The sequence below is a fragment of the Cyanistes caeruleus genome, chromosome 3, assembly GCF_971803275.1.
Source record: "Cyanistes caeruleus chromosome 3, bCyaCae1.hap1.1, whole genome shotgun sequence".
Taxonomy (NCBI): domain Eukaryota; kingdom Metazoa; phylum Chordata; class Aves; order Passeriformes; family Paridae; genus Cyanistes; species Cyanistes caeruleus.
Window position 1 is genome coordinate 33,706,005 of NC_141703.1, and position 26,499 is coordinate 33,732,503.

Sequence of the window (26,499 nt, forward strand, 5' to 3'; positions counted from 1 at the left end):
TTTGTTCATGTATTTCATCACTTCATTTTTTAGAACTGGTTGAGAAAAGGGAAAAATACAGCTTCCAACTTGTAAATTACTATGTAACAGATACAGAAAAGAGTAAAAATAACAAAATTTCTTTAAAAAAAGGTGTATTTTTAAATTTCCCTCTATAGAACCTTTAATCTAAGTAGAAAGAAAATTATTTTAGAAAAATTGCATTATGAAACAATTCAAAGTGTGTCTTAAAAAATTGCTGCTCATTAATGCAATGCTTTCTGTTCCAGTTAGTTCACTGACAGCCATTTCTGAGCATCTATTCCTACATCCCTCCCATGCCTCTGAAACAACAGATACAACTCCAACAATGGCTTCCCAGGATTTTAATACAGGTTTTCTGAAAATTCAGGCTGCATAAAACCACAATCTCTCTGAAGTAATTTCAGCTAGATAATAATGTCAAATCAGCTAGATATTAATATCAAACTATTCTAGTCTCCTTCAAGAAAAACTGACCATTATTTTGCTTTTTCCTCTACAGAAAAAGGTAGGCTAGTCATGCTGTCTTTTTATACATTCCAGAAAAACTTTGTCCCTTTGATGAAATTTCTGTGTTTCTATCTGAATCAGGTTAACATCTCATTTGAGATTAGAGGGAAAGTAACTGTTATGTGCAGTTACAGCCTGGAAAGCCAACTGCAACCTGGGCTGCACCTAAACAGGCAGGTCAAGGGAGGTGACTCTGCCCCTTTACTCCACTCTGCTGAGACCCCACCTGGAGTGCTGTGTCTTGCTCTGGGGCCCCCAACACAAGAAATACCTGTACCTGTTGGAACAAATCAAGAGGAAAGCCACTGAATTTCTCAGAGGAACACCTCTGCTAATACAGCAGGCTGAGAGAATTAGGGTCATTCAGCCTGGAGAAGAGAAGGCTCTGGGGAGACCTTATAGGAGCTCTACTTTTTAAAGGGAGCCTACAAGGAGAGGGACTTTGTTATGGTGCGTGTCACAAAGAACCCATGAGAGCAACCTGCACCTTCAGGGACACCCGGAGAACACCACTAGAAGGGTGGGTCATGGGGCAAAGGCAAAGGGACAGGTCCTCGTTTGGGTAGCTGAAGACTCTTTATTCCAGCAGTGAGAACAGCCCCAAACGAATTCACCAATGAAAACAGGATCAGGCTGAAGGCACAGGGTTAAATATGGGGCAAACAGGGTGGGTCTGAGGGTCGAGGTCCAATAGGGACAAGGGAAAGTGCTGCAGGGGAATGGCTAAAGACCAAGAGAATCAATGGGATAACAGGGGTGGAGCAATCCTGCAAAACAGGGCCAATGGGGGTTAAGGGAAGGAAGAACATTCTAGGAAGGGTACGTAAATGGCAAATGGGGGCTGAACAAGGGTGATGTCATTTTTTACAAACCTTTATAATACCAGAACCCGAAAGGTAATAACAAATGATTGCAAAAGCCCTTGGGAATAAGGTTTTCCTCACCCTAATCTATAGGGGTGTCTCTCCTCTCTTGTGTTATCCCCTCCAGGGTTGAGGCATTTTGATAACAGGCCCCTGTGGCTCCACAGGACTTCACAGGGCTTGTAGCAATGGGACAATGGGGAATGGTCTTAAGCTAAGGAAAGTAGGTTTAGATTAGATATTTAGAAGAAATTCTTTTCTCTGAGGGTGGTGCGACAATGCAACACGCTGCCCAGAGAACCTGTGGACTCCTCATCCCTGCAAGTGTTCAAGGCCACGTTGGATGGGGCTCTGAGCAACCTGGCCAGTGGAAGGTGTCCCTGTCCATGGCATAGGGGTTGGAATTGGATGATCTGTAAAGTCCCTTCCAACCCAAACCATTCTATGATTCTGTAAGTCTATATTATAAGATAATATCTATATTATCTATATTATCGTCAGTGTGTATGCTTCCTCATTTTTCTAGTATTTTACAGCTTCTATTGAAGCCTCACCTTTGCTGGGCTGAGCCTTAAAGGGGATGTGCTGTCTTTCTTGGATCTCTCATGGTATTGCCTGGAGACGAAGGAGGCACGAAACAGCAGCTGGGCTCACATTTCCTGACTCACTGCTTCACAATGACATGGCTGCAAATGACAGATGTTGGATGGAGATGCATGCATGAGGAAAAGGTGAGTGCTTGTATCCAGTGGTGGAAGGTTAGCTACAGGTAGGCTGTGATTACCTGGATGTAGCGTAGTGTAAGTCATACCAGACTGACAGCAACAAAATTAAGGGCTGAACTCAAATGGCTTTATCCTTTTTGGAAAATAGAGTGTGTGAAAGTTGATAGAGTTTTTTGTCATTATGGAAAGAAGTAATGAGTTGATAATGGAATATTTTTTAAGAGGAAACTGAGAATATAATGCAGACATGAGGAAATTCCAGCACTACTATTATGTGCAGGAAGTAATAAACAGGTAGAATAAATTACTTGGAAAGGCTATTGAGAAAAATAATACAAATGACAGACAAAGTCACCTAGCTTTTCTATAGGGAGAGAGAGTTTTGGAATACAAGGGAAATAACTAAGGAGGAGAGAGATGAGCTTCCAGCAGTCAGGTGTGCTGAGCTGAGAAAGACCTTCCTTGGTTATAAACCACTTTGTGTTTGCAAGAATGGATGGGCAGCACTGGCAGTGCCAGCCTGCGCACTGTGAGGTGCCTTGTGCCCAAACTATCTTGGGCACAGCATTTTCAAAACCAGAGCTGCTGGGGACACAACCTTCTGGCCAAACATTATGTCAAAAAATGGCTATGAAAAGCGACTCTTTGCATATTTCCCAGTCCTTCATACACCAGCCAGTTCTCCCCTAGGAAACTTGCTTTTGTCTCTCTGGCCTCTGCAGCTCCATCAGCGGGACAGGTCTGGGAACGCCCCCAGCAGGAACCACTCCGGGAGTCAAGAGCGCACACGTTTCACACAAAAAAATCCCTATACTTGAGACAAAAATGGGCTACATCTCTGCCTGTGTCCTCTGTTCTCCTCCCACTGGTGGTAGTAGTGCTGTGGCAGGTGTTGGGGGGTGGAGGTTCAGCATAATCCCCCATGACCCACAGCTCTTGAATAGGCCATGTTTATTTCTGAAGTGAATGCTTTTCTTTTCTTTTGGACTCTGCAGTATTGACGCCATCCTGCAGCATGGGCTGGTACCAATTTTTTGTTTATGGACTATAATCTCCCCACAATACGTACTTACTTCAGTGTTAGGAAAGCACAATACAACAACAGTTGGTCAAGAATCTGACTGAAAATTACCTGCTTTAAAAAAATGTTTTCAAATCTATTCTGGAATATGTTGGAGTTTTCTTTGAATAATAACTCTTTTGGAAAGGAATTATTTTTGCTCTCTCTTTCTTCTATGAAAGCCTTCCTCCTGTTAAGGTGCTGTAAATTAATAACAACCCCTCTTGGCCCTCAGGATGAGAACACACTTTTTGCAGACTGCTCCTATTCTGCCTAGAAGCTGTCATTTTTAATGTGTCTTTCCAAAGTTTTATCAGCAATTCCCATTCCCTACGCACTGTGTTCTTCATAGAAATGCACATACTGTTCTTCAGACTCTGGTATATATATTCAATCACGTGAATCATAAATTTCTTATTTCTCATGAAGATTGCATGTTTGTCACTATTTCTAATTTTCATATCCTTACCTGACAGGATTCTTTTGGAATGAACAAAATATAGCAAGAGCAGAAACGTCTTGAGAGAGGCTTATGCAGGAGGAGATAGGGACAATAAACAGATATCACACACAACACAATATAACGCAACAAGTAAGGGTCTGACTCAAGTCACTTTAAAGGACACAGAGTAGCCCCTTATTACCAAACTACAAAGGTTGCAGTAACTCCTTTCCCCGAGGTAGCACTGCTATCAAGAGAAAGACCCCTAGTAGTATTTTTATAGCCTTTGCTTGAAATGTTTTTGAAGGAAAGCTCTGACTTCTAAAGAGTTCTGAAACTGTGTGGTGTCTCAAGATAGATCTTAATGAAATTTGCCGCTATCAAAACTAGACTGCCTAGAATATGGCAGAGCCTATTAGGACTGCAATAACAACATTGATTTTAGGGATTTTCCCCTCCCTCCAAATACACTGCACACTTTTTTGATGTATGAAGAGACTGAAGCTTCTTAAAAGATATTTTCAATGGGATAGTTCTGAAGACTTCAGATAAAATATTTCAACACAGTACCTGCAGGGACAGGAGAAATTGCTTCAGTTCATTTTGCCTTAGTTAGAGTCGTGTTAAATCAACTGCTCTTGGCGTTTGCAGGACTTTGTAGACATTCTTTCAAAAGTGTTTGAAAAGCTTCAAATAGATGAAGGTCTTCAAAAGGCAACTTTCACATGGGATTGACATCAGTAATGCTCCAAAGACTGTCCAAAAGGGCCAATACATGATATAAATGAAGCTTTATTACCTTTTTGTTCATCTCAGATACTAAGCATGTTCTGTCTTTGTTACATGATCCATTTGCTGATACATATCTTGATTACTAGGACATGAGGGCCTGATTCTTCATAGCCTTGAAGGAGATACAGCCATTTGTATGTGACTTTCATGTGGTGAAAGTACATATTTAGTCAGTAATTTGAAAAGTTTTTCCACCAGGAGCAGTGAGAACACCAAGTGCTATGTAAATCAGACATGGTGACATCAGTTCCCTTGCATTGCCTTTCTTTTTGGTGATGTGTAATGTGGCACAGTCCAATTTAAGTTGAAAAGAGCAGTGTTTCAGTCTGAGCAACTGCAACATAAGATGCACTTCTCAAGATATGCAGAGTCAGGGATCTTGCCAGCCCCATTCACACAGACAGCTCCCATTATATTTTAGCAGATTTATTCATAAAAGTAAGGATTTTGTTACTGAAATTCACAAACAGCAAGACTTAAATGACATACCACTGGAAAGTCATACTGGTATAAATTCCTGGAGTCTAAACAAGAGGTTGTATTTGCTCATCCATTCTTGTGTGTGTGTAATTAAGCCACACTTATTCTAACAGAGGGAGGAGGCATCTTGCTGCATTGCTGCCTGTTTCTAGTGGGAAAGTGTGAGATGCTTTCCTTCCCACTGGAGGTGGGAAGATCCGGTGCAGGTCCTTGAAAAAGACTGTACACCTGAATGCAGGATGAAAATTTGCTTTCCTATGGAAGTAGTCTTTGTGTTTGTATAGGGAAGATGGTGACTGGATGTGTATCCTGTGGTATGAAGAGTTCCTTTAGATAACTATTGCCTGACCCTGAAATTCACCCCTAGAGCCTGATACAGACACTTCTATGAAAAATCAGTTTAAAAAACACAGAGGAGCAATATAACCATAGTCTTAGTCAATATCATGTCTCTAACAGAGATATCGCACCACAGTGCTGTGGATTTTTCCTGATAGATCAGTGTGCCAAACTCAGGTTTTTCACACCAATTTAACCTTGTTATGATGTGAGAGAAAACTGTATAACTGAAATAGAGTGGTGTCTATCCACTTGTAATAAATTTGGTCAGCAGCCTGGAAATTCTGTTGCTTGTGATAAACAATCCTCAAAGTGGCACATTCTCATAAATATGCAGCTCTTGCTGCACGACTTTAAAGAAAACTTTTTTTTTTCTCTTTGATCACAGACTTAGAGACATACTTATTCTTCTTAGTAGGAATCAGTAGATTTATGGCCGGAATGAGTGTGAATCACAGAGTTTCTCAAAAGTGCAGTAAAGAGCTTAGATACAATAATATCAGGAGTGGCCTTTAAAATGAGCTATAAGAGTAAATTAAGATAAAAGATTCACACTGGATGATGCACTTTCTCGTTAATCCTTACTGTATTTACAAAAGGTTGCTATAGAGACCAGAGAAGCAAGGTATTTTCTTTCCCTGGAAAAACAAAGACATCTTCATATTTTCTTGTCAAATCTCTCTTGCATTTTGGGGCTTTGAAGCAGCTTTGATGAAAGTGTTTTCGGAGTGAATAAGAACAGAGGGCAGTCTCCCCATGATGAAAGTACCTGTTGGCAATCTCTAACCTAGGCATCTGGGAAAGTTTAAACTGAAAGGAAAGAGGCAGAAGGTATTGTTCATTTCTGTTCACTTGTTGCACCTTAGTATATCCAATTCATGTTTAAAGTTTCATATAGGATCCTAGAATGAGAGTCTAGTTCTTTCTTTGCACTCAAGAGCTTTTTACTCTTTATAGAGTCTTTACTAAAACATTTTATTATTGCTCAAGATGAGACTTGGGGATGAATCACTGGTCCTTTAACTTTTGAAGAATCACGGAAGAATTCAGGCTGAACATTGAAACTATCTGCTCCAGACCTTTGCCCAGAACAAGGCCAGCTCTGGGGCCAGTCCAGGCTGCTCAAAGCTTCGTCTACTTGGGTTTTGAAAACCTCTGGGGATGGTATAGCCTTTCAGGGGAACTTGTTCTGCTGCCTGACTGTTATCATGGGGAAAAAACTCCTTACACCCTGAATAAATCTATTTTGTTACTATTTTCCCCATGATCTTTCAACTTCTCCCCCTGTGTCACTGGGAACAGCACCTCCTCCTTGATGACTCTGTAGACACTGCTAACCAGTGGTATTATTAGGGATCTCAGCCCAGCTCCTCACAGGACAAGTGCCCCAGCATGCCTCCCCTTGAGGCCACTCCAGTTTTCCCTTGTCTGTCCTCTGCTGGGAGGGCCAAAACTGGATATAATATGTAGATGTGGTCTGATGTCACTGTTCATGCAACTCAGAGTGCAGTCAACCTTGTGTCTGCTAAGAAGCACTTAGGCTCCGAGTGTGCTCTCCACCAGGGTCCTTCAGTTCTTCAGAGCAGAGATGTTCCTCAGCAGTCATTCTTGACATATTTGTCAATGTGTGGGACTAGTTCTGTGCTCCCACATTTTTTTCTTTCCATCTTATGCTGAGCTCTCTTTCATCACATCTTGCAATGTCTTTTTCAAACCTCAAGCCAACTGCCCACATTAATCCTTGTTTCTTCTTTCTCTTGAAGGGGAACTATGCATTTTTGGTGCTGTTGTACCCACAATGATTTGAAACAAAAGCCTTCATCTGAAATACCTTATGACAAGGCTTTTACTCATTTGAGGTTTGCACTTGATACAGTGTAACCATCTGACCCATCCACTGAATTTACTGCCAACAGTACAGGCATTTTGTTTTAAGTGCTTTTTATTTAAGTCCTTTATTTATGTACCTGGCTTGAGATATTCATCCCCTGTAGGTATATCACTGACCAAATCTCACTGTGATCTCCTCACAGACCACCTGGTCAGGTAGAGTTATACTCCACCAAAAAAGGAGAGACATTGTGAGCCCACCAGTGCAGTGGAGTTTGCATGAGAAACAAACTAATCTCTCAGACAGAGCAGCTCTATCTTCCCACCTCTGCACTCCTTGAAGTACAGCATCAAAGTTGAGAAAGAGAAAAGGTGTCAGTTCCTACTCACCTGCCCTCCCCCTGTTAGTACAATACCTGCCTGGAAATGCAGGGCAGGCGAGACACAGAAGTGCCTTTCTGTCACAGGAGCCAGTGGCGTCCGCAGCCTCCTGTACAAACGTGAAGGGGGGGGTAACAATGCTTTGTGCTGCCCTGTGGTGAGGCTGTGTGTCACCCAAAAGGCTGCCAGATAAGTGCTTGTCACTGTTAGTGTGTCTGGCATAATGAGTCAATTGCATTTAGTATTTCTGAACAGAGGGCTGCTCTGGGTAAAAAGCCAATGGACTTCTCACGATGAGAGTCCAGCAGGCAGCTGTGAATCAGGTTTCAGCTTTTCTTTCTTTATTAATTAATGTCCTAAGTGCTACAGAAAAAGCATGTGTAACAGAAAATATGAACATGTTCCTTAGTTACTTGGAAAATTTAAAAATATTTCTTCTTTATGCTGCTAGTAATCTTTACTACTCTCACGGTAGTTCTGTTTGTTCAGAGATCTTTAAACTGATGAGTTTACTTTCCTATCAGCCAGAAGCCCTCTCCTCTTTTATTAAAGATTCATCCCTGGGAAATCTCTGCTTGCCAAGTAGATGTACTTAGGAAAGAGGGTGAAATTCTGCCATTGCTCTGCATCTTGGATAAGGTCTTATATTTTTTTTCTCTTTCTAGACTTCCAGAGTCAAAGTTTTGATTGGCTCACAAAAGGATTATCAGCACAGAATGACTTCTGTTTCATCCATACATCAGAACCTTTGCAACTTCTGATAATCAGGCCCCTGCTGAAAAATATCTGGGATAAGAAGAGCTAAAGAAAGCATAGAGGGCTTGGTGGTTCAGTCTTCAACAACAACAACAAGCTGAGAGGTGAAACAATAATCAAATCTCTGCCATGTTTTACAAGAACAGAAAACAAGCCTCTCTCTCATACTCATGAATGTCAGTTGAAGTGACCTTTAAAAAGTGAGATGGTTCAGAGAAAAAAAGAGAAATGTATGCTTTTGGATTGAGAATGTCATCAAAATGTTAGTCAGAATCTTTGGATTTGAAAAAAATTCATTATCTTTGCCAGTTTACTTCAAATGTTGAAGATGGGAAAGTACTGCATTATGTAAGGCTTTGAGATTTGAAACAAAAGAAAACAGAGTTGAGGAGTTTGCAATTGTTTGTGGTTTGATTGATCACTTCTTCTCTATCACATGCATTAATGACTTTGCTATTCCCATAAATTCTTCCTTTGACCTTTCTGTTAAAATATGATGACAAAATGACAAGTGCATTTCTTACAGTTTTTGGACCAAGAACAAGGTGTGTATTATCCCTTGAGAGCCTGTGCTAGCATTTTTCCAAATGTTTTTCTTTCATGTGGTAGCCTAAATTCTTTATTCTCCATCTCTTCAAGATCCATGTTAAATATTGGTCCAAAGGGTGGGTTTTTTGATTAATTTTATATTCATGTATTTCCTTTTATAATTACATTGTCTTATGGGTTCATGAATCTTTCCAAGTTAATTCTAAGTTTCATGAAGAAATCCCCTTGGTAGAAGGAGAAAAGACCATTTTGGATTCTATGTGCAAAGGAAAAAATAAATTTGAAATTACTGTAATGGTTGTTCTTGTGTATTATGCTAAAAGGTAGCTTAAAATCAATTTCAGTAATGTTCTTTCAAGAAAAAGGTGCCAAACCTTCCACAAACCATGGTATGCCTGATGGAAGTATGTGTGATGAAGATATACTAATAAAAGCTGTTGCAATTATAAATTGTCATTGAAAACATGACTTCTTATGCAAATGAAACTGTTGTTTTTCATGCTTGCTGGGTGAGGTTTTAGAGCAATCTGTGGTATGAGCACTGTGGGCTTGTCTAGGTGGCCATAGCCATGAGTGTGCATTCACACATTCGTGGTACCCCAAGCCCCCTGATTTACACAGCTTTGGAGCAGGGAGACTTGGAGCCTGGGAGGGCAGGGCCTAAGCAGACCTGCTCAGAAGGTGGGTCTGTGCTTGCCAGCCCAAGGGGAAGATATTTACTTAGCCTAGAAGATGGATTTGTTGTCATGGCAGGCTGATCTCCACATCCTTTCCTTCTGCCAGGAAAAAAGTGACAAAAAAGGCTGGAAAGTTTACAATGAGTCCTTGATTTACTTATAATTAAAAAGCAGCTAATTTAGACTGTTGAGATAGGAAGATAAACTGACTACATTAAAAGGTTACAGGTGACTCATCATGTGGTAACAGGATGGTTTTTGGTATTGCTTTGGTACCTTTCATTAATGCTATGAACAATACTGTATAAAGTAGGTCATGATATACAGAGTGGATTTCTTATGAGGAACTTCAGATGAAAGACAGATTTTCAGATGTATCTGTGGTCAGATGTGACAATGGTGCTGTTAGTTTACATGAGCTGGAAGCTTCACTGACTTTTGCTGAGGAGAAACATCAGTTCCAAGAGCACTAAATATCAGAAAAGACTTCAGAAAAGTGACGTGTTGCCAGCTGGCGCCTTAATAGATCTGCCAAGGCAACACTGGACCAAAAGTGTGAACTGATCTTTTTAGAGTCCTAGTAACAATACCACTGCTTTGATGTTGTTCCCTTCAGTGGTGAAAATGGTATTTTCAAGGACAAACTTGAGTGATTCAGTAATAACAACAACAAAAAAAAATGTACATAAGTGCTGGAGATTTTCTATTGTAATAAAAACGGAATTGCAGAACTTTCAGCTGGAAATTAAACATACAGTGGTAGAGGTTTCTGAAATCACCACATTAGTTCTGGTTTGGCTGGTACCTATTCCAAGGACACAAACTGAAACAAGAAATATTGGTAGGAAGGCACAACAGTTTTTCTTGTCCAGTGAACTCAGCTCTGTCCAGAACGTGCACAATATGTTGTTGGAAAGTGGCAGAAAATAATTTGTTGTTATCTAGCTCTAAGCAGCTTTCAGATTTACGTGGTAAATTATGCACAAGATAGACAAAAAACCCTGTAAATTACTCCAAAGATACCTCATGGCTGCAGCACCTACAATAGGAGGTTTGCAATGCTGGTTCCAAGAATAATAAAGTCAAGACTTGTGGGACAAAATGTGGTGGGTTTAACTTCTGGTTTTGCTTACTAAACACTGTAGGACATTGATAAAAATTTTACAGATACAGGAATAGGTGAGTACACTATTCATAGCAACCCTTTTTTTAGCAGACACAGAGGTTCTGGAAGATGGTAACCAACAGCTTCCAGGAAAAATGTCCTTACAGATATCACCTATCAAGAATGCTAAAATCAAGAGACCAACTTAAACATAATATGATTTTTAAAAGTAACCATTCATGGACATTTTTATTTGCCTTGTGAAATACAAGCCATTGTTTTTGTTTTGATTGCCAGCTTTTGCATTCCATCCTGAGTGCTTCTTTTCTTTGAATTAAAATTCAAATTTCTATACAAGTCATTGATTTCTTGAACTGAGTCTTTAAATAAAGTGCTTTAAATAAAGCTTGGACTGAGATATCAAGAGCTGATGATACTGAGATTTACAAGAGCAAGTGCTGTTCTTTTCTTGGGGATTCACTTGGTGATAGAAAGGTGCTCCTTAGAAGTCAGTTTCAGTCTGGAAGAGTTCAGAGGAGACAGGCTAATAATGATAATGATAATAATAATAATGATGGTAATAACATAAATATGAAGTCAAAAAGAGATGCTAGTGATGCTGAGGATAATTAGTTCACAGCTTGAATTAGTTTTCTATTTTGACTGTGTCAATAAATACTTGCAACAACCTACAAATATTTGTTTTGTTTGGGTTTTTTTTTAATTTGGTCTCCTAGTATGATTGGTCTACTACAAAAGCAAATCTTGGAAGTTTTAAGAGAATTTAAGAGCGAGGTGCCAGAGTTTTATGACTGCTGTTGTTATTATATGTTCTGTTAAATTTGTAATTTTTTATGGACAATACTGTTAATAACTGCCTTCAGGTTTTCCTTGAAACAGCCCCCTGAAAATTCTGAAGTTCTTACCGTCAGGAAAACATTCAGAATCATTAGTAAATGTATTTTCATTCCTTTTCAGCTGAAATAAGATTGTGAAAAATAAAACCACAGGGTCTCCTTTAGGACAAACTTGGACTTAAAAAATTTTCTTTGTCTCCTCAAATGTGGTGTATCAAAAACTAGTCCAAGTCAGATTTCTGACATCAGATTTCTGGCCTCACTTCAAATACTATAAAGCTACAGGCTATATTGTTATTCTGGTTATGTGTTGACTCCAGGGGGGCTTCTCCACTTGCACTATCTAATTGAACTTGTTCCACAGATCACTCTGTAATTGGTTCCTTTGGATGCTGTCTCTACTGAGAGTCCTGGAGACCTCTGAGCTTCATTCATGCAAGTCCTGCACGTGCACCCTGGCTTTGGCCAGCAGCTGCTGGCTCTGGCCATGGTGACCATGTGGAGGACACACATGAGCCAGGAGAGAGCCAAGTGTCACAGCCCAGACCATTCAGGGACTGTGATGTCAGGAGTTATTGTGCTGAATCCCGAGGTCTCCCCCGAAAACTCTGGAGGTGTAAGTTAAAACCTTCCCGAGCAGCAAGGGCAGTGTCATGTGGGATGTGCTTGTCAGAGAAACCATGGTAGAGGTGCTTCTTACCCCAGACGTGTCTCTACATAGCAAAGGTGATGGAAACACTAATGGAAAAGATGAAAACTGTCTCAGGGGTCAGTGTGATTCCTACCAGGCTGTGAATGTCAAGATGACCAATGAGATACTGTGTCAAAACCACTGAAATATTTCACAGGAGGAAAAACATTAACTTAGCCAGCAAGTCTTGCATCTCAAAATTATGAACTTATTATTTAGGCTTATACCTGGCCTTTAAGATTTTAGAATTGACAGTTCATGCTCTTCTACCAATTATTTATATTCTTCAAGAGGGCAAAAAGGTTTTCCCATGTTTAGCCAATATTTCTCAAGTTTGCATGAGCCAGTTATTTGGAATTAGTATGGAAGGAAGCTGAAATGAAGGAATTCTCCTCTTGGCACATGCAGAAAAGGCTAGTCCTGCCAAAAGATGGTTTAATGCTTCAACAACAGCTGGATTTTGGTCCTCAGACAGTGACTTCCTTAATTTCACCCACCTGACTTTAAAACAGCAGCATGCACTTGTTTAAGGACTATTTTAATTAAAATTGATTGTTTGCATATATTATATTTAGGGCTAAATGTAAAGTGATATTTTCAGTCTTAAATGTAAACTGGTTGATTGATAAGAAAAAAATGTTGAGTCTTTTAAATGAATAAAATCAAAAGTGGGGCATTTCTTACATGTTTTTAAATCAATCTTGCTACCATGAAGGACATTAGTATTGTGTACAAGATGCAGTACTTTGACAGTGGACTGGACAGTAAATTTATCCCCAGTCAGCTGACCTTAAGAGTCAGACTGTTTTTTTCCCCTCTGAAGACAGAGCTACATTTCCAGTAAGCAAGGCCTGTGTTTGAACATAGGGAGTAAATGCCTGGCTGACAGTGTAGCTGGAGTGGTGCAAGGCTCCCTGGGATGCTTCTCCAGCTCTGTAAAAAGCTAAAAACTGTTCTTCATTTTTTATCTTTTTTAAGGATGCCAACATGGAATCACAGAATTGTTCAGGCTGGAAAAGACCTCTAAGATCTTTTGAGTCCAGCTGTTAATCCAGCACTTACAAGTCCACCACTAGACCACGTCCCCAAGTGTCATATCTGCATGGCTTTTTAATGCCTCCAGGGATGGTGACTCAACCACCTCTCTTGGAAGCCTGTTTCAATGACAGAAAACCCTGTCATTAGAGTTCATTTGTTATAATGGAAATTTCTGAACATTCTCTCCCGCCACAGAACTGACTATGTGTAGTTTTAAACATGTTTTGCCAAAGTTAACTTTGAGTCAGATGCTTTTATGGTGATGGAAGATGGCTAGTTTTTATAAAGCAAATTGTCTGGGTGACCCTGAAATAGGCTCAGCACAGCAAGATTCCATGGGCCAAAGCACTTGCCTGATACAAGGAGGATTTGCTGTAGACCAGCAAAGGGAAGATTAACAGCAGTGGAGGCAGATAAGAAAACAATAGGCTGAACCACCAACTTTCTTTGCTACAGGAAGAAATCCTAAGGAGCATCCCTGGCCATGGAAACTGCTAGTTACGAGCCTAAGGAGAGGACCCATGGCAACATTCCCACCTTCTGTTGGCTGTGGGTGACATCAGGTAACAACAGGACTGCTGCAGAAGCACAATATGACAGAACATAACACAAATGAATGGTGGTGAAAAGCAGGCAGCGTCCCACAAATGTCAGAGTGCTGGTGTGGTGTTGGTGGTATGAGCATGTATCCATGACCAGCACTAAAACAGGAGAAACACAAAGTCCAGGGGAAATCTCCCTACACTCCAAGGATTTATTTGGCACAAGGGCAGATGAATTTGGCAATTTTCCATTGTCAGCTCAAGCTCAGTAAAGCCAGGGGAGGAGCTAAGGGACAAGCACATCTGAAGTGCTGTGCCCTCATCTGTTATTACATGTGGGGATGCTTTGATTTCCAGGGAAAGAAAGAGGACCTGTGGCAGCTCCATAGCATGTGCCAAGCCTCACAGGTCTGCCAGGGCCACCATGCCAAACATTATGGACACATCACTCTGCCTGTGGTAAGTCAGTAGGTGGTGGCACACAAATCAAGCCAATAAAGGTTGTTAAGAGATATTTTAAATATAAATATTCAGTAATTTGCATCAAGCTGGGAGAGGTCTGCAGGGAGGAAGTGTTTAAAGGAGGTGTGGTGCATTCAGTCTGTAGGTGCCTGGGTATGGTGCTAGATGCAGTTGAAGTGCTGTTTTCTTATTAGGAAACTGGCTCAGTTTTACAAGCTCAGAGCCTTTTCTGTAATTTCCCCAGTGTGCAGTACAGGACATAGCAATCACCTCAGTACCTTCCTCGTGTGAGTTGCTGAAAATGTCCCATTACGTTTCTCATGTACTTTTCAGGGTAGTGCTAGTAATTTCTTCAGTCAGAACAGACCTTCCCTCTATTGCAGTGAGATGAGGAGATTTCCTTTATGCATATTTTCGTTAGTCCAGTTTTGGGGGGCACCCAGGCTTGAAATGAGGTAAAAGCTTTAATGAGTGCTAGAGCTGTCTGGCTGATTTTAAGAGGTTTGTAAAGCTTTAATCCTTCAGCTAGAGACTTAAGGCATACTTCTGTCATATTCTATAAGCTGTGAACTGAGGGAGCTTTGTTGAGTGGGGTAGGAGAAAAGACAACTGAAGCTCACATCACTCTGATCTTGCTTCACAAAACCAAGAAAAGGAGGCCTGTTATGGCTGTGTGCCTGCTATTTAATGGCTTACCTTTTCCAGGTGCTGGGGACTTGGGGAATATGAAACCTCTCACAGACCATTTACCCCAGTGATTCCACTGCTTACTTGCATGTATAATATTGATGGTGCTGAGAGCTATTGTAGTATTCAGTAAGAGAAGTGTGCCAACTAGGTTGCAGTGAATTTTGAAGCAACCAGTTGTCCAACACTTTTTCCTTTCAAATCTGTTTATTTGCAGAATAGCAGTACCCTGTTTTTCCAGAAACCTTGACCATACTGGTGCAGGTTTTCTTTTCCTGTGCATTTCTTTATACATGCAGTGTGCTGCCCATGGCCTGTTTTCTTTCTGGTTTAGCTCTGCTGCTGCCATTTCATTTCAAACTCTTTTTGGTGAACCTAGGGAAAGGACTCTTGATGCCAAGAATGCCATAAAGCTGAGACTAACAATTGTGAATGCACAGAATAAGCAGGCTGGGAAAATGAGGGGGAAAAAAATGCTTTCTTTTGATTTTGCACTTCAGTCTTTTAGGACAGACATAATAATAAGCCTCACATATGAACTTGACAGGATTCTTTCAATTACACAGGATGTACTTGAATCTGTATGAGCAAATAAGATGTTACAAATTTTCATGACCCAGCTACCAAAAGGATTCATAAATCAATGGCAAAGGGCAACTAAGTAAATTGCATGGGAGAACAAGGGAAGGGCTATTAAAACAAAGGAAACAGACACAGAAGGAGCAAAAAGTTATTCAAGAATGTAAAAACTTCTGTCCCTGTTGTTTTGATTAGTTCACTTACAAACATTACGACAAAGGAAGAAGGTACAGTAATTTATCAGTTAGGGTCACTATCCCACATGCCAGGGATTGCACTAGGAAAAACAATTGAAGAGGTAATGAAAGAATAAAACAAACAGGGATTAAAGTTAACATCACTGACAGATGAAGGAAGGTAAGGCTGTTCTTTAAGTGAGGTAAGCAAGCCCATCTTAGTTCTGCTCTAATGCAGTTGAAATGCTTCTGAAGAGATCTCTCATTCTTGTTGATCTTTCTCTACAGCATAGTGTCTGGTTTCTCCTTCAAGGAACTGGGGTGAAGGCTGGATTGCAAACTCATAGAGGTTTTGAGTCAAGGAAAATAGTTTAATCTTGTTGCATGTGAAGAAAGTTGCAAAATCATTCTGAAAAGATGGCAGAAATTATACCGAAGAAAAAAGGGTTTGATTGCCTTTTTAAATGAAGTGTCCAGTGTTTCCCTCATTTGATAAATACTTAACACATTTAACTCTTGCTTTGTCTATTATTCCATAAACAATAAAATAGAGGGGAGAGAAGGAAAAGAAAAGAGAAAGGGAGACAGGGAGAGAAGAAGAATAAAGTTAAAAGTTACCTGTTCAAACACTCTTGAGTACTTTGCAAATTGTAAAAATGTAGTAAGTTACACCTAAAAATATTTTTCAAAATATTTTTCAGTTTTCCAGTTTTTTAATGGAAAAATTATTAGCTTTCATACAATGTTGATTGTCTTTCTGAGAAAGTGTATCTTTTCTGTCATCATTACCTTTGCAGAAATTGTACAAACAATTAAATAACATGTGGGAGTCTTTCCGAATACTTCTGTTTTATGAGTCACTGCTAATAATGTCTTTGCAATAGACAATGTAATCTGCTTTGCCCTCAGTTCCTGCAGAATTGTGCCTCGTGTAATCTGTTTTCTTACAGTTACAAATCAGTAATTAGCCTTGCAGAAAACAAAAGAACAAAACACAATGAGCCAAAAAGCAACCTATGGCCTACAAAAAGATCCCAAGTCTATTTTTGAGCAGCAGATCATTTTCTTGTGGTTTATGGGGAGTGTATCTGTACTATGAGGAAACTGTGGTGGATTCAGAAGTGATTGTGAACATGGGCTGCTCCCACTCCTCTTGCCCTGCTTCCCACCTAGCTAACAGCCTGTACAGGCTGTAAAGTCACGATTGTGGATGATCTGAGGCCTGAGGAACATGAAGCTCTGCTGCTGGGCATGTACCTGCAGAACAGTCTGTGCTCCAAAAGGCACATTTCAGACATGCCTCAGCTCACATCTTAAGTGGCTGCCAGTATACCCTTCATTGTGTGATTTACAGGCAGCCCCTGGGCTGAAGACACAGGCAAACCAAGAGTGGATGGGCACACAGACAGGATAGTCTGGGTGTTAGTCCATGCTTTTTGATCCACAGCCATGGCTGGCTAAGGACCTGCAAAAGGAAGTGCTGCTCTGTGAAACTGGGGCAGTGCATGAAGTGCAGACACAATCAAATCTGTAGTCTTTCTTTTTTTCCTCATTTCTCAAGAATAAAGCACTGATGTAGAAGGGTGACTTATGTCCCAAAATGTACTGTTTTGCACTTTTTCATCTCCAGCCCTTGGTGTCACTGGGTTTGCTGTATTAGCCTACTGCTTTATTAACACTGTAAATGTTCTTTCCTGTTCCATTCACACCCTTCTTCAGTGAAACCATTTCTTAGTGTAAAGGTTTGATGACTGAAATGCCATCTTTCCTTTTTCTTTTTTTTTTTTCCTTCCGTGGGGTTGTTTCCTAAGTCCTAAGACTTGGTATTTTAAGGGTCTTTGGAAGATAACACTTGGGATTTAATTGTAGAATCATAGAGATGTGAAATTGGATATGATTTCACTTCCTGCATTACCCCCTTCAGTCCCAGTGATAGTATTAATTGAGTTACACATCCATGATGTCCGTTCTGAATTCTCGTTGCAGTACGAGTAATTCAGACAAGGATCAAATCGCATTTTTCTTTCAAGGAGGTATCATATAGATTTCCTACATATACTTTTGGAAAGATTGAAAATATATTAAACATGCAGCACATATTTTTATATTTTTTCATCCATCAATTTTATTCTTATTCAGTGTGAAAACTGTCAAGCTGATACTTAGATTAATCTTCCAGACTGCACACATCACCTGTAAATCACTCTGCTTCAATAGGGAAACCATTGGCTTGTGGAGCACTGGAGAGTATTTTTTATGGGCCACCTTTTCCCTAGATGCAATAATCTGCCTGTCTCATCAGAGGCACACTGACATGCACTGATCAAGAAAGTCCTGCTGGGAGGCAGGGTGTGGATGGGAACACTCACTGTCTTCTGCCGACTGATGAGGGACAATGAGATCTCACTTCCTGTTGCAACGTCTGATTATGTAAAAAAGATCAAGCAAAGAGAAATGATAATTCATGAACCCCATGAAACTGGGAGAACCAGAAGTTGATGACAAGCAACAGCATATTTGCAACTCTTTACTTTCAAAGAATATTACAGAATGAATTAATTGATCTACATATTTTGAAAAGATACAACTGTAACCCATACAACTTTGATCCCCAAAGATTCATCACTTTGTACAGGAAAAACATCAGCCTGTTTAACTCACCCGTCACAAAAGAGGAGCTGTTCCCATGCTTTAACTTAATGTGTTTTCTTCTTTTAATTAATTTGAGAAGCTATTCCACAGTGTCAGTGCTTTCAACTCGTACTCACTAAGAGTCTGTTTCTAAGTTATTAGAAAACATGTCACTCAAGTAGCCCATCTATAATTTTACTCTCAGTGTTTACAGCCTGTAGAGATTTGTATATCCTTTATATTCATGCTCCTGCAACCACTTCCCAGTAAAATTCTCCAATTTCCATATCTGGCTCTGTCAATCCTCATCAAGGCCACTGATTTCCATGATCTTTGAGCTGTTTTTTTGCAGGGGAAAATGCTTTCGGTGGTCATCTTATGTGCTTGTGATAGCAAGCACATGTATTTGAGTACCAGATTTCATTTTTATTAAACAGCATCACTAATATAAAACAGTTGTTATTTAGGTCCTGTTGTTTAATGGTGGAGGTCTGTAGAGGGACTGTCCCCACAAAACGAGGCAATTTTCCAATCTAATTATTCGAGCCACATAGCAAAGTCAGGACCTCAGTGTGTTGTTGGAAGTGGGTGCCATCTTCACATCTGGGCATACCCTTGTATATTTGACCCACCTGCTTTCATTCTACTTAGTTTGGATCAAGGCTTTGTGGGCAATTGTTGAAAACTGTCAGAAATTTAGATTTATATATTGGTAATATCTGAGGCCAAAAGTAACAAGACAGAAGAAAAAAATAGCAAGGAATGTGAGGGAAGAGATGTTGCATGAGCATGAAAGAAAGAGTAGGTATTTGTTTCTGTGTTGGCACTTAGACCTCATGGAGGAAACTTGGGCAGGATATCACCAGAGGTGGGCTTGCCCACTGCTGTTTAGCCAGATGATATTTACCCTGATGAGCACCACGCTGAGAGAACATCTCTATTTTGTCTGTTCCTGAGCTGCATTGGATGCTGTGAGTCCCCAGATGGTCCCTCCATGCATGGTGGGAATACTCAATAATGGCAAAAGCATTCTCCAGCCACACAGTTCTCATCCTTTAGAAGGTTTTGGTTTTCTCCTTACTCAGAAAGATAAGAAAACTTTTCTGCTAATATTTTCTTTAGGTAATTACCTCAGTTCACATATTGTTAAAAAAGTTAAATAACCACAGCCCTGTCTCCCTGCCTGTGATATAAAAACAACTCTTAAGGTTAAAAGCTGTTAAAACCAGTGAAAAGGTCAGAGCAGAAACTAATTCAGATACTGTTAGGTTGGGGTTTTTGGTTTTATTTTCTGATTAGATAGAGCCTACATCAAAGAGGCCTTTAAATTAATATTAGACTTCATTTACATTTCCTCCTGACAGGGGATGAATGAATGGGAGGTGAAAGGGGGAGATAGAGAAGGACTTCAGTGACAGGAAGGGGACAGAAAGAAGAGAATGAGTATGAATTCAGAAATGGGAAAGGGGAGCAGAAAAGCAGAAGGAAAATAGAGTGGTTTTGCCACAGTACACCTGTCCTTATTGTATAGGTGAGAGAATTTTGCAGGGAAGAGTCACCTCCATGGACCAATTTACAACAAAGAGGTAGGCAAAAGCAGGTGACTCTAAATGTACAATATTCCCCCACAATGGGGAAAATGTGTTTTTCCTCAGGTCTGTGTGCAAGCTGGGGATTCTCTGTGAATTAACCAGATATCCACAACAAATTGTCATGGGGACTCTGGAGTCCAAAGAAGCATGTGGTTGTCATAGGAGTGGCTGGGATTTACTTGGAGTTGGAGAAACACCTTCAGGTCTGGTGTAAAGAAAATGCCTAACAGAAGCAAGAGATGATACTCTGGACTTCATGTTGTTTGAGAAGGGAAGCAAAGTTTTTAATGAAATGCATACTCAGCAAAAGCAAAATGGATTTGGATTACTCCTGATCTTGGTATGAAGGAATTTTTGCTCAGTGAGATAGTTTTGGATGGTCATGATGAGCTGGAGATCTCACAACTGAGTTTATTGCTGACATCTGGGAGGACAGGTAATGAGACAGGACTAGGAGGAATAAGTCAGGTTTGGTCTGCAGGGACTGTGCTCATACATCTGCACATTCACACACATGCACACACACACAAACACATAAACCAGTGGGACTCAGCTGAGGGTGATGCAAGAGCATGCAGAGGCTCCAGGGCTGGGGGTGAAGTTCAGCTGAGATGGATTTGCTGGGGCAGGGTGTGTGCTTAGAGCATACATGCTGCCATCATGAATATTTATTGAATCAACCCCCTCATACCTAGGCGTGCTGGCAATCATCCTTTCTAGATCCACAATTTACACCCTCCTGCCACTGCCTGCACATGAGCTGAGACCCCATTTTGCAAATTTCTTTTGAAATTTTGATTTATATGCTCCTAAAAAATCTTTATTACACTTCTCCCTTCCAGACAATTTACTTTGTTCAATATGTTTGGTTGTTGGCTTGAGTTTTTTTTAAGTTTAATTCCTACTTTCCATTTTTCAGTATTTATTATGCCACATTCCCGTGGGGCTGTGACTGGCAGGTGGGTCACAATATACATAACTGATAGGCCCATCTGTCTTCCTTTTGCTGCACACAACCCCCCTCTTTGTCTTTCTTTCTTTCTTTCTTTCTTTCTTTCTTTCTTTCTTTCTTTCTTTCTTTCTTTCTTTCTTTCTTTCTTTCTTTCTTTCTTTCTTTCTTCTTCTCTTCTTTCTTTCTTTCTTTCTTTCTTTTTCTTTCTTTCTTTCTTTCTTTCTTTCTTTCTCTTTCTCTCTTTCTCTCTTTCCTCTTCTCTCTTTCTCTCTTTCTCTTTCTCTCTTTCTCTCTTTCTCTCTTTCTCTCTTTCTCTCTTTCTCTCTTTCTCTCTTTCTCTCTTTCTCTCTTTCTCTCTTTCTCTCTTTCTCTCTTTCTCTCTTTCTCTCTTTCTCTCTTTCTCTCTTTCTCTCTTTCTCTCTCCTTTCTCTCTTTCTCTCTTCTTCTCTCTTTCTCTCTCTCTTCTCTCTCTCTTTCTCTCCTCTCTTTCTCTCTCTTCTTTCTCTCTCTCTCTCTCTCTCTCTTCTCTTCTCTCTTTCTCTCTTCTCTCTCTTCTCTCTTTTCTCTCTTTCTCTCTTCTCTCTCTCTCTTTCTCTCTTTCTTTCTCTCTCTTTCTCTCTCTTTCTCTTCTCTCTCTCTTTCTCTCTCTCTTCTCTCTCTCTCTCTCTCTCTCTCTCTCTCTCTCTCTTTCTCTCTCTCTCTCTTTCTCTCTCTCTCTTTCCTCTCTCTTCTTTCTCTCTCTCTCTTTCTCTCTCTCTCTCTCTCTCTCTCTCTCCTCTCTCTTTCTCTCTCTCTCTTTCTCTCTCTCTCTTTCTCTCTCTCTCTTTCTCTCTCTCTCTTTCTCTCTCTCTCTTTCTCTCTCTCTCTTTCTCTCTCTCTCTTTCTTCTCTCTCTCTCTCCTCTTTCTTCCTTTTTATTTCTCCCTCTTTCTTTCCTTGCATGTGTCATAAATGGCCAATGGTAGGTGCAGTCATGTGTGAGGATGAACAGACAGGTAGCATCAGCCTGAGAGAAGGCTATCAGTAAATGAAGGGGGTTTAGTCATGTCATAGTAGGTTATGAAAGCAGATCATTTTATAATGGCTCACATTATTTTTCCTCAATATTTACAATTTTTATCTTTTATAACAAATGGATTCAAACAGAAATAGAAGTGTGGCTTTGAGAAAAAGGTGAGAAACGTCTTCATTTTCAGTTCTTTTTGTTATGCTTTATCTTGGTTCTTTAGCCTCCAGCACAAGAGCTCCTGCTTTTCTTAGGCTCCCTAGTACCTAAGGATTTCAGTGCTGGGGGAAAAAAATAGATGCTAATACACTCTGAAAAAGCAATCAGCCTCTGATAAAGAAGTCCACCTGGCTTCTGTTCTCAGTAATGCTTCCCACCTGAAATTTTGGGAACTCAGCTTGGTTATGTGCCTGTTTTTTAATTTTAGTAAAGCAAAAGTGAAAGTTCAAAGTGCTGCAAGAGCTGCTGCTTCTGGTGGAATGCAAGTGAGGGCTCTCAGGACCAGGGGCCAGCCAGGTACCGAAGGCTCTGATCCCACAGCCCCCCGGGCATGCAGTGTGACACTGCAGCCCAGGCGTGTGGCAGGCTGTCACCTCCTGGTAAGGAAAACACAGCAAACTGCTCCTGTCCTGCCAGGCCAGATGCTTGTGAGGTGTGCAATGGCAAGGTGACGTGGAAGTCTGTGATTCCCATAGCACAGGTACAAAAAACCAAAGGATGGCAGGCAGCACGGCTGGGTGGGAATCTGGTCTCTGACTCTGAACCTCTATCCAGCACTCTGTGAAGGTGCTGAATCAATGGGATAGTGCTCAAATCCTGCTGGGAGCAACACTTACCATCTGTAGCTGAATGGCAGAGGGACATTTCTCACACTCTTCTTTTTCTTTGTATATTTCGCTTTGTGGCACTTTCCACCCACTTTTTCTTACCGTTTTAACTTGCATTGTTTATTGCTGCTTTACTCAGCAGCACCCAAAAACTGAAAATGGAGTCATCCCACATTTTTTCAGCTCATAGTTAAAAAAAATAGGCAACAAAAAAATCCAGCGGCCTGTCTTTAACCTTTGGTAACCCTGACATTCTTTGCACTAAAGTGTCTGATATTAAAGCAGATTGCTTTCATGCCTACATAAGTAATATCATATGCTTCACATCAGCCTATGCTCAGGCTAGCTAAATTCCCACTGTATTATTGCCTGTGAATGTACACTCCGTGCATACTAAGAATGGTCTATCTGAACCAGCTTGCCTTTCAACTTTTTGAAAAAAGGAGTTTTATTGGTTTGTTGCATAACTATGGCAGAGGAATACAGTTTAATGAATGATGGTAATGCTTGTGTCTATCAGTGCTTGGCAAGTTGCACCATAGAGGTAGAGCTGAAAAGAGAAACAGCCTTAAAAGCCTGATAGAATTACTGAAGAAATGATGTCCTCCCTCCCCCCACAGCTGCTAACCAACATCATGCCTAATCTTGGTGTAGTTAAAGAAGCACTTAAGAGGATTTCTAAATTTTTTTGTAAGCAATGTGTTTGGACCTTTATAATTTTTTCTGTTGGGTTTTTTCTTTTCCCTTTAGACAGTAGGTATTAAAAAGAAATCCATCAGAAAGAAGACCTTTGAGCCAGTATGATTTACTGGTATTGTCAGGTGGTCCATATCTGTGAGAGAATTCTTTTCAGGCCTGCCAGTGTTGCCTCTCAGCTCTTCATCCTGTTCCAAACACTTCTCCTTGAGATATATCTCTGTTGCTGACTTGCTTTGATACACAATTTCCAGTGTTAGAGTGTGCTCTGTTTTATGGGAGACGTAGTCCAGGTTTCTGTAATGTGGAGCAATAATCTTGTACATAAACACAGAACCTGGCCCTATGCTGCTGTGGGATTCACTGTCTTCTAAAAGCCATTATAATCTTGCAACCCACCTTCTGGGGAGCTTCAAGATGGTTTTGTTGTTGTCCCAGTATCCAAACCCAAGTGATTTTTTTCACATTAGAGGTTCACTGGCAAGTAAAATGAGTCCCTCTCTCCCACTGAGAACATCACACCACAAGTGTGTAAGATACTGTGTAAAAAATGCCTCACTTTTAACCTTCTTTCCGTATACAGGCCTTGTGCTAAATTCCGTAGTTCACTACTAATTTGGCAGGCTCCATCTAGGCTATCTGCATATATATGTGTGTCTGTGTGTCTGTGTGTGTGTGTGTGTGTGTGTGTGTGCAAGACATGCATAAATCTTGGCAAAAAGTTTTTGCTGCCACAGACACAAGTTCCCTTGTTAGAGCAAGGGAAGTGTAAGGTTGAACCAAATGTTCACCTGTGTCCTCTCTTGGGCAGCAGACGGTAACAGGTTCTTTGGAAAAAGATGGAGAAGTAGGGCAATCACAGAGCAATCATTTTCCTCACCTTTTTCCAAGGTTCCAGCAATATGTGGCTCTTGGGCTTCTTTGACAAGGGTCATCTCAGTCTGTGGATTTATCATCCATAAATTATCAATTTTTTTTTTTTAACCCTTTTATAGTGTTGAGCCTATTTAGTTATCACAATCACTAAGCAGAAGAAAAAACAACCATTGAAGAATCAAACATTACTGCAGTATGCCAGGGTCTAGCCTTGGGTCACTCAGCATATGGATGTACTGACCACAAGAGAATGTATCTGACTCCTGATTCTGTGTGTAAACCACAGGCAAAAGGCCTGTACTATCAGCTCAAGTATGTGTCTTATGCATTTCCTTGCCTTCTTTTCACTGGAGTGTCACAGATGCAGTACTAGAGGTAGAATATTAGCTTTGTTTGATAAATTTCAGGTCCGATATTGTTTGTTGTGGTGGCCTTTTTAGAACTGATAGGCACTGGCGAGGGAGGGGGAAGAGATGGTAGATGAATAGGCCATGAGACTGCTTTCTGATGTTGAAAAATAAGTGAGGGAAGATTTTTTTTGTTTCCTTTACATGAGTCAAATCCTAGCTACTCTTCATTCTGTGCTGAAGTTTCTATTGTGTAAGTAATCATATGGGCATATTTAAGTACTGGGCTTTTTTGAGTTAAATCCCATTCAGGCTGTTATGACTGTGTTTAATCTTTGAAAGACGGGTGGAGGGGGAAATCTGTTCTTCAAAAAAGAATCCTTTTTATATTGAAAACTATAGGATCCTTATCTTTTGATCTAAGTAAGCACAACTGTACCATGTCAGCAGCATATTAGTGCCAACGCATGTGTGTTGTACTTTTTAAATGCTGTTTCAACATGTGTCATTGGATCTATGTTCCTACAGGCTCACAACAACCTGCACCCTGGTAACTACATGTTGATTGAAGCACCCTTATGAAAAAAAGATATAAATGTTTGTGGTTAAGGTGATAACCCTTTTGTTTTCTCTGTAATCCATCACAGGGCTTGTCAGCCCTGACAGCTCGAGTGGATTTTTTTGAACACCTCTTTATCTGACAGCTTCATGCATCATAAAGCAGCAAATAGAATTAGATCAAAGTCTAAGAGTCACTGTAGGCTTCGTAAGGTATGCAATCCTGTTTGTATCTTTATCCAGGCTCTGACAGTTCATTTTAACTGGCAACAGGGGGAAGGAGGGAGAAGGAGGAAAGTTTCTTTTTCTTTTAAGAAGGTACAGTAGTGCTGCATTTTTAAACGTACACGGCTTTCACATATCATTTCCCCTTGACATTTGTGATTCCCTGTGTACTGTAGCATACTACATATATTTTTCAGAATGCTCAAAAACAGCAGTCACATTCCCAAAGCAAAGGCTTAACCAGTGTATGAGGCCATGTACACATAAGCTTTAATAATCCTGACTTTTGTTTAATATCAATAGCAAAGATTGACAGAGCTCACTTTAAACAATGAAATACTGTCCATCTAATTCATGCAAGATTCTGTGAATTACTGTGATGGATAACAGGTTCACCAAGTGTTCACCCTAAATTCCCAAGATATAACCTGATTTTCTTATTAAATAAACAGAAGGGAGAGAGGAGAGGAGAGGAGAGGAGAGGAGAGGAGAGGAGAGGAGAGGAGAGGAGAGGAGAGGAGAGGAGAGGAGAGGAGAGGAGAGGAGAGGAGAGGAGAGGAGAGGAGAGGAGAGGAGAGGAGAGGAGAGGAGAGGAGAGGAGAGGAGAGGAGAGGAGAGGAGAGGAGAGGAGAGGAGAGGAGAGGAGAGGAGAGGAGAGGAGAGGAGAGGAGAGGAGAGGAGAGGAGAGGAGAGGAGAGGAGAGGAGAGGAGAGGAGAGGAGAGGAGAGGAGAGGAGAGGAGAGGAGAGGAGAGGAGAGGAGAGGAGAGGAGAGGAGAGGAGAGGAGAGGAGAGGAGAGTCAAATCAAAACTGATCTGAGAAAAAATGAGTATCTGAAGTTGTGTTATTTGGTCTTTGATGGTATATCTTGTTCTTCAAAACTGCTGGTAAATAGTGACTCTTTATGAATAATATAGGCAAACCCAAGGATTTATACCAAAGTGTTTAGAGATGTTATAATACTTGGAAGCTTGTGGTGGGAAAGAGTGGATCTATTTTCTGGTCTTTTTAGTCAAAAGTACGTGATGCATGAATAAGAAATTAGGTAGCCTCCTTTTCTTCCATCTGATACCTGGACTTGAATGCTTTTTCTTTCTTTCATCATATCATTTTCTGAAATGCCACATTAATGGAGAAATTGTATTCTTTTGATGAAACGTGGAATCAATCTCCAAACACAATGGTCCCACAAAGGGGAGAAGTAAGACCTGGCCGATGCTGCCTTTGGC

At 40.5% G+C, this 26,499-nt stretch overlaps 1 long non-coding RNA gene across 1 annotated transcript; it reads left to right on the top strand.

Moving 5' to 3' along the window:
- The first annotated feature begins 1,246 nt into the window (after positions 1-1,246).
- On the top strand, positions 1,247-11,226 carry LOC111945805 (uncharacterized). The gene is made up of 4 exons (XR_015284398.1): positions 1,247-1,427; positions 1,661-1,846; positions 1,931-2,125; positions 8,109-11,226. It is a non-coding gene; the product is annotated as an uncharacterized LOC111945805 (long non-coding RNA).
- The last annotated feature ends 15,273 nt before the right edge of the window (positions 11,227-26,499 follow it).